Source organism: Hippocampus comes, unplaced genomic scaffold, assembly GCF_001891065.2.
Source record: "Hippocampus comes isolate QL1 unplaced genomic scaffold, H_comes_QL1_v1.1 scaffold387, whole genome shotgun sequence".
NCBI classification, from domain to species: Eukaryota; Metazoa; Chordata; class Actinopteri; order Syngnathiformes; family Syngnathidae; genus Hippocampus; species Hippocampus comes.
In genome coordinates, this window is record NW_017806161.1 from 506,329 (window position 1) to 520,229 (window position 13,901).

The 13,901-nt window shown below is 41.8% G+C and overlaps 2 long non-coding RNA genes across 2 annotated transcripts in view; both read right to left on the reverse strand.

Moving 5' to 3' along the window:
- Positions 1–111: 111 nt before the first annotated feature.
- The window catches only part of LOC109531398 (uncharacterized), a 16,408-nt gene continuing 2,618 nt past the window's right edge, over positions 112–13,901 (reverse strand). The window contains exons 2-3 of the long non-coding RNA XR_002171166.1: positions 5,535–5,539; positions 112–707 (exon numbers count right to left, since the gene is read on the reverse strand). This is a non-coding gene — a long non-coding RNA (uncharacterized LOC109531398). The remainder of the gene's footprint in view (positions 708–5,534; positions 5,540–13,901) is intronic.
- Positions 1,888–2,687, reverse strand: LOC109531396 (uncharacterized). Its single transcript, XR_002171165.1, has 3 exons — positions 2,587–2,687; positions 2,394–2,492; positions 1,888–2,290 (listed from the first exon to the last, which is right to left on the reverse strand). It is a non-coding gene; the product is annotated as an uncharacterized LOC109531396 (long non-coding RNA).

Here is a 13,901-nt window from a genome sequence, read left to right on the forward strand (position 1 = left end):
TCTGGGAATTCCTCAACGCTGCCCAGAACTGCCCTTACCTCACTCCTAAATTCTTCACAACAGTCTTCTTTCCTCAATTTCCACCATTTTATTTTCTTCTCTGTCTTCACCCTCTTCCTTTTCCTCACCTCCATTGTCAGCTTGCACACTACTATCCTATGCTGTTTGGCTACACTCTCTCCTGGCACCACCTTACAGTCGTTAACCTCCCTCAGATTACCTCTTCTACATAGGATATAATCTATCTGTGTGGACCTGCCTCCACTCTTGTAAGTTATCAGGTGTTCTTCTCACTTTTGGAAATAGGTGTTTACCACTGCCATTTCCATTCTTTTGGCAAAGTCTACCACTGCCTGTCCTTCCAAGTTCCTATCTCTAAGTCCAAACTTGCCCATCACTTCCTCATCACCTCTGTTACCTTCCCCTACATGACCATTTAAGTCTGCTCCAATCACTACTCTCTTTCCCCTGGGAATGCTCTCTGTCACTCTATCCATCTCATTCCAGAACTTTTCCTTTTCTTCTAACTCACAGCCCACCTGTGGGGCATACCCACTGACTACATTCATCATCACACCTTCTATCTCTACCTTCACGCACATCAACCTGTCTGACTCTCGTTTTACTTCTACTACATGTCTAGCATATTTTTCCTTTATAATCACCCCTACTCCATTCCTCTTCCCATCTACACCATGGTAGAACAGCTTGTAGCCTCCTCCAATGTTTCTAGCCTTGCTGCCCTTCCACCTTGTCTCCTGAACACACAGAATATCTACTCTCCTCCTCTCCATCATGTCAGCTAGTTCTCTGCCTTTCCCTGTCATTGTACCTACATTCAGAGTTCCTAACCTCAGACTAATACTTCTAACCTTCCTCTTTTCCCTCTTTCTCTTTCCCTCTTTCTACCAATCGTCCTCCTCTTCTTTGTCTTCTTCTTTGACCAACAGTAGTCCAATTTCCAACAGTACCCTGTAGGTGAACAGCACTGTTGGCGGTCGTTTTTATCCTGGGCCCCGACCGATCCAGTATGGAAATCGTTTTATCAACTTGCATGTTCGTTTTGGCAAAAGTTTTACGCTGGATGCCATTCCTGACGCAACCCTCCCCATTTTTCCGGGCTTGGGACTGGCACTGGCGAACAGTGTACCCCCACGGAGGGGGACTGCTCCCTAGTGGCTGGGTTTTAAGGATTAAAACCATTACTGAATAAAAAAAAATCTGGTTCCTTGTTTTTGTTTCTGGTTCGAAACGATTCTCAATTATGTTTCTATTTGGGGGTAGCCCCAAGCAAAAAGTAGTTTAATCAAGTATACTATAAAGTAAACTTTTTTAAATTCTAAATTGGAGACAGTGTACTTTAAGTGCACCTTTTAAATACTACATTTTTATAAACTTAGAAGTATGCTTACTTGTCTTGTACTGAAAATTACACAGACAGATAATTATCATATATGGTCCTGTACTTTTAAAACTTAATTTGTTCCAATTTAGTGTGAAAGAGTAAACTTCAGATATTTATACTCAAGTATATAGTACTTCATATATCCTACTTTTTTGAAAGGGAGGGTCACATTTTTTTGGCATGGAATAATTTAGGGATGTCCAAACTACAGCCATTCATTTTTAGCTGCTTGCAACACACACTAAAACAAACAAACATTTGACATTGTGTTTTGTATTATTTTATTACCGATGAGGGGTTACAAACAATTTGATCTGTGTGTGTACAGTATTTCAGCAAGATTTCTTTGCCTGTTTTCTGACCAGAGAAAAACAGTTCAAAGACCACAAAGCAATTGAAACCATATTTGGAAATTGGAATTTGTTTCTTGCACATATATATATATATATATATATATATATATATATATATACATGTTTTGTTAAGTGTTTTATTGATCATTGAAATTTTTGTAGCTCATGCACAGTTCACAAAAATCGGTATGATTAATGTTGGAATTTTTGCAATAAAACAACCCAGCACATCATACGTTTTGATTGTGTTGGCTGCATTACAAAGTCTGCTTAAGAAACTGTAACGTATTCCATTTCGCCCAAACATATTCTTGTCTAGTTGTTTCTTTTCTCACTTATTGAATTTCAAATTTCTGAAATGGAATAATTAAAATCACTGCTAAAAAAGCAACCATCAACAACAACAGAGTCTGAATCAACTATGACCACGAGATTTGAACTCCGTCAAAGCTTGGAGTCACTCTCCTTGTGACTCAAATGTTTCTTTTTTGAGGCCCAGAAACTCCAGGGCATTCCCAGCTAGTAACTTGTCCTGTAAAACAAAAAGACAGTTGTTGGTGACAAAAACGCGCAGTAACCCAGCAGACGCAGCAAATGGAGCCGCCTTAAGGTACATTGTCAAACATGATAACTACCTTCAGTGTCTCATCAAATTCTGTCATCGACTCAATCAGAGATCCAGGTTGGAGCTCGCCCAGTGGGAATGGGTAATCCGTTCCAAGCATGACTTTATCCTGAGAAAGAAAGCAGGTCAAGCTCCAATCCCCCACGCTGTCCCGTCACAGTGCAGGGGGTCTTTTCTGGCACAAGGCACGGCATGCGGCTTACTTTTCCGATGACGTCAGTCAGCAACTTGAGGGAGACGGGGTCGTGAACCAGGGAGTCGGTGTAAAAAGATCCCAGGTATTTCCGGGGATTGCACTTGTTGTTATATATATATTATATTTTTTTTTTTTTTTAATTCTCGTCCTGATACCAGTGGCACTTCGTGTGTTTCCTCACTTCAACCCCTTTCAATGTTGATTGCTCTTAAACTCTGAGTGTATTTGTCTTCTCCTGTGGTGACCCGATTGTGCCTCTGTCCTGCCTTCCTTCATTCCACTTTAGCTCACCTTTTGCCTTTGAGTTCTAAAAAATGATCCCATAACGTATGCGAATTGCTGTTGATTTGACTTCCTTCAAACATTACTCAATATATAGAAAGAATGACAGCTCTTGAGAACACTTTGTAACAATGTAGCTTTGTTTTCTCTATCAAGATGTTCAGTTGGCATTGACTTTTGACATATGAAAAGGCTCTTCCACAACTAATAGCGTGTGCCATATTACGTGCCAATAGCCTACTTTGCCATTAACAGAGGTAGCAGTGTGGAAATTGAAATGCATCCCCGAGTCAGCGAGAGGTTAATGGCGAAACTTGCAGAATTATTTGCTCAGGGAGGCCAAGTACAAAACAAAACATATCCTGAACAGCTGTATAGTCAATCCGTGGTACACAAACTTCAACCATCATTTTTGCTGTAGGTGAAACTTACAGACATGCATTTAAGAATAAAATAATTCAAAATTGACACAAGTCAGAAAAAAATTTGGAACATCAGTCATCATTTTTGTGAAATGAAAAAAACATCCTCAATATGGTACTGGCTGAGTCACGAACTCTAGTGGCATTTTGGACTTGATCTCAGTGCAGGCAGCATTTTTGTCAATCATAATTCATATCTTATTATGTACCCTCACAATAAGAACAGCATCCCAGACACTGTCTCTTCATTGTCATCCTCCAGAATAAACATCTGTCCCACACATTGAAAGTTCATGTTGATATTTGTACATTTCTGCTTCTTGTGCTGACCCGTCTCTTCATTTGGCGCTAACAATATGCTGAAACAGCAGATTAAATTAAATTTAATGACTGGGAGGTCTTCTGGAAGATAAATCTGAGAGAATATCTTTCGAGCAAGTACTTTTAAACAAACAAATGAATCATGTCAAGTCTTTTTTTTTTTAATTGTCAAATATGCTCTATGTGCAACATACAGCACGGATGTACCACCGAAAAGAATGTGATCAGACATCGTAAAAAAATAGAAAAAGGAAACAGATGATTCTTGTAATATGAATCCATGAGAAAATGTTCTGTTCAGTGAAAGGTCCCATGCTGTACAAATCCATTTTTCCCCTCACCGTTTTATTCATAATATGGCTGTGACTTGGTTTACATTTAGCATCTACACAGTTTGATTGTTTGCAATAAACTATGAAAGGTGAAGGGTTTACATAACCAGCAGATCAGATTTTCACACTGTCTCACAACGCTCACAATTCTAGTACCTGTCTAATTTGTGATTCCTATACGGCCACTCAATTCAGGTAACATGGCGGAGCAGCGGCCAAGCACCTGCGTCTTGTTGAAACCTAAACTTTGCCTTAGTTGCCCACCTCAGAGGAATAAACTGATTCAACTCATCTTTGGAGACATTTCTAAGCATTTCAGAACCAGAATTGTGCTGTGTTCCAGCACTTATTGAGGAGTGTAGCTTCATCAATTTAAGCTTTCACACATACAAAAAAAATACACTTCTGGGTTTATGGTGACACGGCCACACATACACACGCTGGTCAGTCCACCTCAGAGTGCTCTCTGGGCGACCACAAGGATGCAGCTCATCACTATGGAGACGGATTAACAAGTAATAAAAATCTGACTACAACAGAGAACCAGCCAGGGACCGAGTCAGTGTGCCTCAGAATGCTTGCATCACCATGGAGGAGGACAAAAAGAAAACAAAAAAAGGAGGAAAAAGTTACCTCCTGGCGGCCTGGGGTGTCAGGCTGTCATGGTCGCCTCACGGTGCACCGTCGCCACAAAGGGGACATTTTATTAGACAGCGGTGAGGTCAGTCATGATGTATGGATTTGAGACAGTGGTGTTGAAGAGACAAAAGCAAACAAAGCTGGAGGTGGCTGAAATGAAGATGTTGAGGTTTGCTTTAGGAGTGATGAGGTTGGATTGTAAATTAGCTCATCAAATGGACAGCCGAGGTTAGATGTTTGGAGACCAAGTTAGAGAGAGCAGACTTTGATGGTTTCATACCTGTCAACTCATACGGTTAAGCCATATTTTATACGGATTTTGTGGTGAATCTTATGTATATGGCCATATCGCACAAATCATATGGATTCTGAAAATTTCCGGGGGGTTTTTTTGTATTATGGAAATCTACAATAAATATTGTGAAGAAATGCCTTGCACCCGAGGCAACACGTCATGTTATTGAACATTCCCGAAAAAAGCCTTTTTCATTGTTAATTGATGAGTCAAATGACCAGAAGACTGAAAAGAGACTTGTGGTGCTTTCCGATTTCCGAAAATCGCTTGCACCAGAAACACTGACAGCATTATTGCAGTCCAAAGTAAATATGAATGGATGCTGTAACTTCGAGTCAATGACTTGACAAATACATGTCGACACACAATGGGGGCTGAACGTAAAAGTGTCCTTGGGTTCTTGAAGGCTGCGATACAAATGTCTTTTATTATTATGATCAAAGAAAAGGGTTATAGTGAGCTGTTTTGGAGAGCGTTTATCGTTATTATATCGATATTTTAAGAGGTTAAAATGGACAAAAGTAAAAATGCCCACAGAAATTTTGGTGACCATGAGCATAGTTTTCTGACATAAGTTAAACGTTTTATAATTTGCTAATTGTATTCAGTTCCTTTGCTGACATCAAACTCAAGATATGAGGGGGGTGTATTGCCGAGGAAAAACAGTGGCTTCAAGATTAATTATTTACTTATTTCTCCAAAGCAAACTGATAAAGGTGAAAATACAAGGTAATTTCATTTTTCTGATTAAAAAAAAAAAAGTAAGAATTTTTGAGTGAAAAATGGGTCATCCTGGCCCTATCCTTCCCAAAACAGAATATTAATGTTGTAGAATGAAGAGCTACATTTTTTTAAACCATTCTGACACTTTCACTATCACGGTCAGACTAATGTGTGGAGTTTGCATGTTCTCCGTGTCCCTGCGTGGGTTTTCTCCCGGTACTCACATTACATGTCGGGCTAATGGAACACTCTAAATTGTCCCTTGGTGTGGTTATGAGCACAAATGGCTGTCTCTGTGTGCCCTGCGATTGGCTGGCAACCGCTTCAGGGTGTGCCCCAGCTTTTACAATACAATACAATACAATACAATACATCCTGATTTATGTAGCGCTTTCACAACAGCTGCAACTGTAACAAAGCACTTTACAAAACAGTTAACATAAAGTAAAATAATAAACACAACACATAACATAAAACACGGACAGTCGTGCAGTCCGAACCACTTTTCCCTCATACGCTTTGTTGTTTGAAGCAGTTCTAGATGAAAGAGGAGAGAATCAAAGTGTCCTTTCACCAGTGAATCAGAGACGTCATGCTCAAAATGTGGACACATCGGCTACAAGCTAAGTTTCAAAGTCAACAAGAAGCTGTAGCATCCATTGATTAAAAAGAGAAATTGGTTCACTTCTCCTGTCCCATGTCAATCCGTTTCAATTCCAAGCGGCGACTCTCAGTTCCAAATACGCATCGGCGCTCCGCACCGACGCTCCTCTCTCCTCGTCCTCAACTTCAGCAGCCATCCATCCATCCAGCTGCACCAACGCAGATTGTCCAACAGCGCCGACATCTCCACTGAACAAAACGGGGCTGTGACAGATGCTGCCCATCACAAGTGAAAAAAAGACAAGCGCTCCGGGGCTGTCTAGCACCGACAGTAAAATGGCGCCAACATTCCTCCCAATCAAAATCAGTGCTGGTCCACGCATGCTGCCAAGAAGGCGCAACCACCAAGCACAGATTCTTCACTTTTGACCAATGTCGTGGCCAAAAAACGCTGAAAACAATCCACATCAGTTCCACACGACGTAACAACAAACACCATGTGACAAAACAAAAAGTCAAAAACAACAAAAAAATGTAAGGCTCTTGAAGAGCACTTGCCGATGGTTGCCTACTCAAAAAAAAACAACTTTTGCTCGAAGGCGGCTATGATAGGCATCAGCATGCCCACGACCTTCGTGAGGATAAACGGATCTGATCATGGATGGATGGATGGATGGATGGATGAATTACTTCTGTGTGAGAATAAGATAATGTGAGAACAATTGATTTGTAGCGCAAAAACAAGCACACAATCGAACTAGAGATGTAGGCAAATAGCTACAATATTCCGGCGACTAGCTTCCATTTTTCCAGCACCTAAATCACCAGCTGATTGAAATGCTAAGCAGGCGTGAGCTGAAGGCTCTGCCCATCCACCAGGCTCAGGGCCTGGGAAAAAAAACAAAAAAAAACGCTCTCAGCCTCAGAACACAGGAACATGACAAAAATACCTGTGAATTATTTGAAATTGTGTACAAAATGCATGATATGTCACCTGGAAAATGTATGAATTCATGGTTTGGGTGTCTTGAAAAGGCGCATAAACTTGCGGATAGACCTTCAAGGAAGAGACCAATCTTTCGACGAAGTAAAAGCAAATCAGAATAATTTTTTATGTAAGCTTTTATTATGGTGGGCTACATTGAGCTGCATTATAACATGGCATCAGTTTGATATCGCGCTTCTCTGGACATACCCAATAAATAAAGAGAAATAAGTCTTCACTGCATGCTTCTGGAAACTCTGAGAATACTAATGGGCTTGTATCCGCAGCATGCAATTGATTGCATTCATCTCCAGTCCCAGGTCTGAAATGACTCTTTAAACATCCGCTAAAATGAAAAGCTGTAGGGGATGGACTGAAGACCATTGATCCAAGCACCCTCTGACTGCCTGATTACGCTGCTTGCTTACCCTTGCACGCTAGCCAGCTCAACCTTCAACCTGTAATTCAGCCATCAGTTATCCAGGCAAGCGCGCTGACTACTGTTGGGCCATGTGCATGATGCTATCAGGTCAGGGATAAAAGTGCCTGGAGGGGGTGAATGCTGGTCACCCCTTGCATTTATCTGCACATCACCACAAACATCCAGCACACTGTGTTTTCCGCCCATAACAGAATAACAACACCTCAGTGTGCTATTTGAGGTACATGAATAAATTATGAAATTACACCATAAGCACACATTTTTATAAACTTTAGTATTTCCACATAAGTCAGTACCAGGGCTGGACTGGCAAGAAAAATCGGCCCTGGCATTTGGACTTTTAATGCCCGCAAGGCTGTATGTGTACGTGTAGGTGCACCCACACACGTGGTATGGGAGTGAGCCGAATGTAGTGCAAAACCCAAAGTTGGTCAACTGTGTTATCTGAGAAACAATTCCAATTATTCTCTTATTTTTATGCAATAATTTCATGACATTTGCATTTTCTGTGATTTGACTGATTTGATTTTGAATCATGTTCTGTTTCAAGTAAGATAAACAAAAGGGATTTTGGGGGAAAGGTGTGGTACACCCTGAACAGGTTCAATATCAGGCTTCCGCAGAGCTTGCTGATGATCTGATCATTTGAATCAGGTGAGTTGCAACAGGGAGAGTTGGAAAACATGCAGGATAGCAGCCCTCCAGGACTGGGATTGCCCACCCCTGAATTAGAGTATTTAATTAACCCGATACAAATGCTTTTGTGATGTATTAGCAAGCTGGACAACCCGGAGTTAACCGCAGAATGTACACAATGCACATAAGGGACCCACAGTTTATTCCGCAGGTGTTTGATGGAGTTGAGGTCAGGGCTCTTCCACACCACATTGATTCAACCATACCTTTTGGGATACTAGGCCCAGTCGTGCTGATAATTGAAGGAACACGATCCCCGAACTGTTGAAACAAAGTTGGAAGCACAAAACTGTTCAAAGTTTCTTATGAAGATGAAGAATTCTGATTCAAGGAAAACTAAGAGAGCACTTTATCTTTCATTACAATTTGGTCTGTTTTACAGCTGTGCATATTATTTACATTTGTATACAAGGGCCAAATGTGAAAACAGTTGGAACACACACATTGGGTAAAGTTCATGCCCTGGACTCGTCGCCAGTCCAGCACAGGAAACATACCGTATATACAAACAGGCATTCACACCCACATTCACATTTTTTCAGAATCCAGATTATGTGTAGGGGGATCGGGGTGTAGGCGTCTTAAACCACCTGATTGTTATTCATGCGATTGCTGCTGTAAGCACTATAGTCAATTGGTGGTCTTGCCATACCCTCCAGGATGTTATTATCAGGTTTTGTTGAATATGCGGTTCATTAAGGTCTCTGACCGCATTAAAGACATCTTTCCAGAATATGTTGGGTTTAGTTGTCTATTTGGGTGTGATTGGCAATCTTTGAATTGAAGTTCCACCAGCGTACACATTTTAGCTGTTATTTATGGAGTCCAGAAAATTGTCGTTACATTCCTCTTGAATACACTCAATTTGTTCGTGACAAAGCGTGCAGCATATTTCGCCTCCCACCGCTGACTGATCTGTTCAGAATTATACGCATATGTTACCAGGTTTCGAGCTATTGCTTGCCTGTTTGATTGGAAACTGGATATTCTTTATTTACAAATTCATTTTTCAGTTATTCAAATCCTTTTAAGATTATCTTATTTGACAAATTGGTGCATATAAGATAAGATATCCTTTATTTGTCCCACACTGGGGAAATTTACATCATATAGCTTGGTGTATGATTTCATCACTTCCAAAAGCTACTGCCTAGTTAAATTTGAGTGACTGGAAAACTTTATTGATTCATTCATTTAGATTTTTTCATACTGTATACCGTATGTCCAAATTGGTTTCACAACTCTCAAAACGCAGGTTTTGTGTGGTGGGGTTGGAAAAAAAAAAATCTAAATCATACAAGTCGACAAAAATATGGATCATGACAGCCCCCTCACATCTCTGTCCCCAACCACCGTAAAGGATCGATTGAAAGTGTCCCAAAAGGCATAACCAAAACACGGGGTGTGGAAGAAAGACTGAAGGACCTGACCATCGGCGCCAGTTCGGTGGGCATCCATGATGCCAGACATGAGGTTTTGGTGGAACAGCCAAGATGAATGGCGTCTGCACACCATATGTCGCCAGGGGGTTAGATGGCAGCAACAGGATTTTGTGTGCCACTGGAGAGACAGGCGACTCTAGCAGCAATGCAGCAGGCCGGGCGTGACGTGGACAGGCAAGTGGCATGGCGGTCCATACCGCCCATTTGTGATGTAGACAGGCAATGGGCACACCAATCTGGACCGCCCAGTTGAGACACGGACAGGGGACTGGTGCTGCGGACCCAACCGCCAAATGGTTATATGGATAGGCAGCTGGCAGCTCTTGGCATGCCATCGGCGCAGGAACAGGACTTCTGGGCTACCAGAGAGCAGGAAAAGGGTCCTTGAGTTGCAATGGCACAGGAACAGAAGCCTTGAGGTCCCACAGGACAGGGTCGGGAGCCTCGAGTTTTTCCGCGGTGCAGGAACACGGTCTTTCCTCATCCATTTGCCACCATAGCGGTATAACATCCACAGTCAGAGTCTCGTAAAAAAACAGCAAACATACATTCATGATACAAGCAGTAACAGATTTAAAAAGCAATGTTTAGAACTGTGTAGAATGAAGAGATTGTGGTCTCACTGTTCCTCTTAGGTATGATTTGAATGAATGAGCCATTGATGCAGGGTGCAAAATTGGTTGGTCATTAGTGACAATTGATCACTCCGATTTGCTGTTAGCTCGTGAACTCGACCATAAGATAGAAGTAGACTATGGAACTGAGACTATGGATGGTTTGATCAAATTTGATTTCGCATAAGATAGAAGTAGACTATGAGAATTTCCACAAAAGCAAAGACATGGAAAAGAAAAAGGCACTATCAAGTAAAGTATGGCCAGCAAAATGTTGCTTTCTGCTTAGATTTGTTTCTGTTTCTTATGAGTGTGTTTGGCAAGGTGATCTATGTGTGTGCATTTTATTTCACGAAACTGAGACTATGGATGGTTTGATCAAATTTGATTTCTCCGCGATGTGTATCATGTAGTCTTGTTCAACGCAGAACTTCTGAGTTGTAAACTTAAAGGCATGTGCATGTGTCATTTTATGGTCCCCTCTTCGTGAGTTATTGTATCACTCCGGTGACACCACTGAAAAATCTCCGGGTCTGATGCTGTAGCTGCTGTTGTTGTTGTTGTTGTTGTTGTTGTTGAGCAACTTCCAAATGGGTCTGATAGATGCTACAAAAGCTGCTGTGACCTGGGTACCCGAACACCCAGTTGTTGGTTGTTGATTGGGAGCTGTTCGTGGCCCGAAGGCACACCCAACACCGATCGGAGGTCGTTCTCGAGTTGGGCTGCTGTTGCTGCTGGTGAGCAAAAATTTAATGTCAAGTCTCAACATAACACGAAACAAAGGTAAAGCTAAATTAAATGAAAGTCAGCAAAAACATGACAACAACAATCTACAAATATTTTTAATTCTACAAACCTCTTTTCCGAAGGAAGTTTCATTCCAAAAATACACAAAATAACGATTCTCTTTCTATAAATGAGACTTAAAATCTAAGTGAAAAGAACACAAAAGAGAGCTTGAGTCATTTAGCCTAATTTTCAGTCCCAGACACTTGTTCCATTCATCCATTTTCTGATTGGCTTACCCTCACAAGGTTCACGGGGCGTGCTGGAGCCTCTCCCAGCTGTCTTCGGGTCATAGGCGGGGTACACCCTGAACTGGCTGCCGGCTAATCTCAGGGCACACATAGACAAACAATAACCATTCACACTCACAGTTACACCTAGGGATAGCATAGAATGTCCTACCATGCATGTTTTTGGAACGCGGGAGGAAACCAGAGTACCCGGAGAAAACCCACGCAGACACGGGGACAACATGCAAATTCCGGAGCCAGAATCGACCGCCCACTTCTAGTTCCGTCTGTCTGTTTTAAAGTGTTCAAAAGCATGGCGCAAACATACACAGAGCCAAAAAAGTATTATAAAGAGTACATTGAATTAATGTGAAGAGAGTGATGAGATGAAATGACTGTCCTTCAATTTTATGTACATAGAAAAATAGATATACGACTCAATGGAACACTTCAAATTTTCCTTATCGAGCAGAGAAACAATTTATGCTTCATTGGGATTTATAGAAGTCTGTTGTACAAATAAATGCAGTTATATTTTTTGGCCAATAATTATATCTGAATTCACTTCCAAAATGAATTCAACTTTAACTAAACAGAAGAATCACATGATATGTATTTTCTCTCAGGACCTGTAAACACTCATCCAAATGGCCTCCAAAGTCCGCTGCACGGCCACAAGAGGGAAAAAAGGAGTCAAATCCATTTGGGAAGAGTGACTGTTGGAAAATTGTTCCTGACTTCTTTTTCTCCCTTATCTCCATGACAGTGAGGAAGGAGAATGGGATGACGCTTGAAGGGGGAGTAGCATGTCGTGCTGGCCCAGCTCAAAGGCAGAGAGGGTGATCGTGACTGGCAGGCCTGACGCCCCAGAAAAAAACAGGGAGGGACAGCAAGGCCGAAGACAAGAGCTTGCACAAGTATAATGCGTGTCACATCGATGAGGCCATGCCAAGACAAGTTGGAATCAAGGTCGGCCTCGCGTCCTGTCTCCCACTGTTTTATTTAGTCTTTTTCTTCTCTCTATCTTTTCTCAGCCTCCACGACTATTCACACTTGACACATTTCATCTGTCAATTTTCTTTTGGCCTCCAAACATTTCATAATTCACTGTCGTTTTGGTCACCATAAAACTTTTTACCAGAAAGGACCAAACTCTCTTTGAAATTAAGCACAGTGCAGTATGACACTGCCGTTGGTGTTTAAGTAAAGCTCCGCTACACTGTTACGTTACAGAAGAAATAACCCAAGGCTACTTTGTGTGCCTCTGCAGATTTGTTCGATGAATAAACCGTACATACTCTATTGTACATCGATGGTGTCTTACACATTTTTAGACCAATCTAAAGTGTTGAAAATGGCCTGCTTTATTAGACGATGTAATGTTAATGAACAAACAAATATGCTGTTTTGGGCATCTCCAGAAAAGTGATGATTTTGGAAGTACAAGGATTCCACCTGACGGCAGCAATGTATCATGGGTATAATAAAAATAACAACTTCAGTAGCTACACAGCCTACATCACAGATCATACGGGAATGGGGGATATTATTTGTAATTCAATAGTGACCAGGTGCCTCCTCGCACTACAAAGCATAGCAGTCTCTCTCAAAGCAGAGGCAGTCTCTCTCTAAAGCTATGGTTTCCCTTAAAAGCTTAAACATCAATAATTATAATTGGTAAACACAAAAGTGGGTGAAGTCTTGTGTACCAAATGAACAGAATGTATGCATATCATGTATTATGTCAATTAACGATGCCGGAAAAAAAAAAAAAACAAGCACAAGTGCATCCTGATATGAATCCAAAAACCTTTTGACAAGAAAATGTGTGCCTGCTTGATCCATCCATCCATCCATTTTCTGAACCGCTTTATCGGGGCATGCAACTACCTACCTACTTGCCTACTGTAGGCGGCGGACACCCTGAACTAGTTGCCAGCCAATTGCAGGGCACACATAGACAAACAACCATTCACACTCACACTCACACCTAGGGACAATTTGGAGTGTTCAATCAGCCTGCCATGCATGTTTTTGGAATGTGGGAAGAAACCGGAGTACCCAGAGAAAACCCACACAGCCCCGGGGAGAACATGCAAACTCCACACAGGAAGGCCGGAGTCGGGATCGAACCCACAACCTCTGCACTGTGAGGTCGATGCGTTCACCACTGACCCACCCGGCCTGCTGCCTGCTTGATGATTTGGTCAAGGTGATTGCTATTGGCTGGGACTCAAGCCTGTGCTAGCATCAATAAATTATGTGAACCTCTTCACTAATTGGTTGGATATCTCTCTATGACAGAATCTCCAAAGGATTGTGTTGTATGTGTGCTAGAGGTAAGATCGGGCGGCCCGAGCCCGACCCAACCCAACCCAAAATTCGGGTTGGGTCGGGCCTAAAATGTCAATCATTGCTTCGGGTTCGGGTCGGGTCGGGCTTCTCTCTCGCTTACTTTTTTTTTTTTTTTTTTTCCCCGAGGCCGTCAATAGTTTTTGCCATTGGGGGCG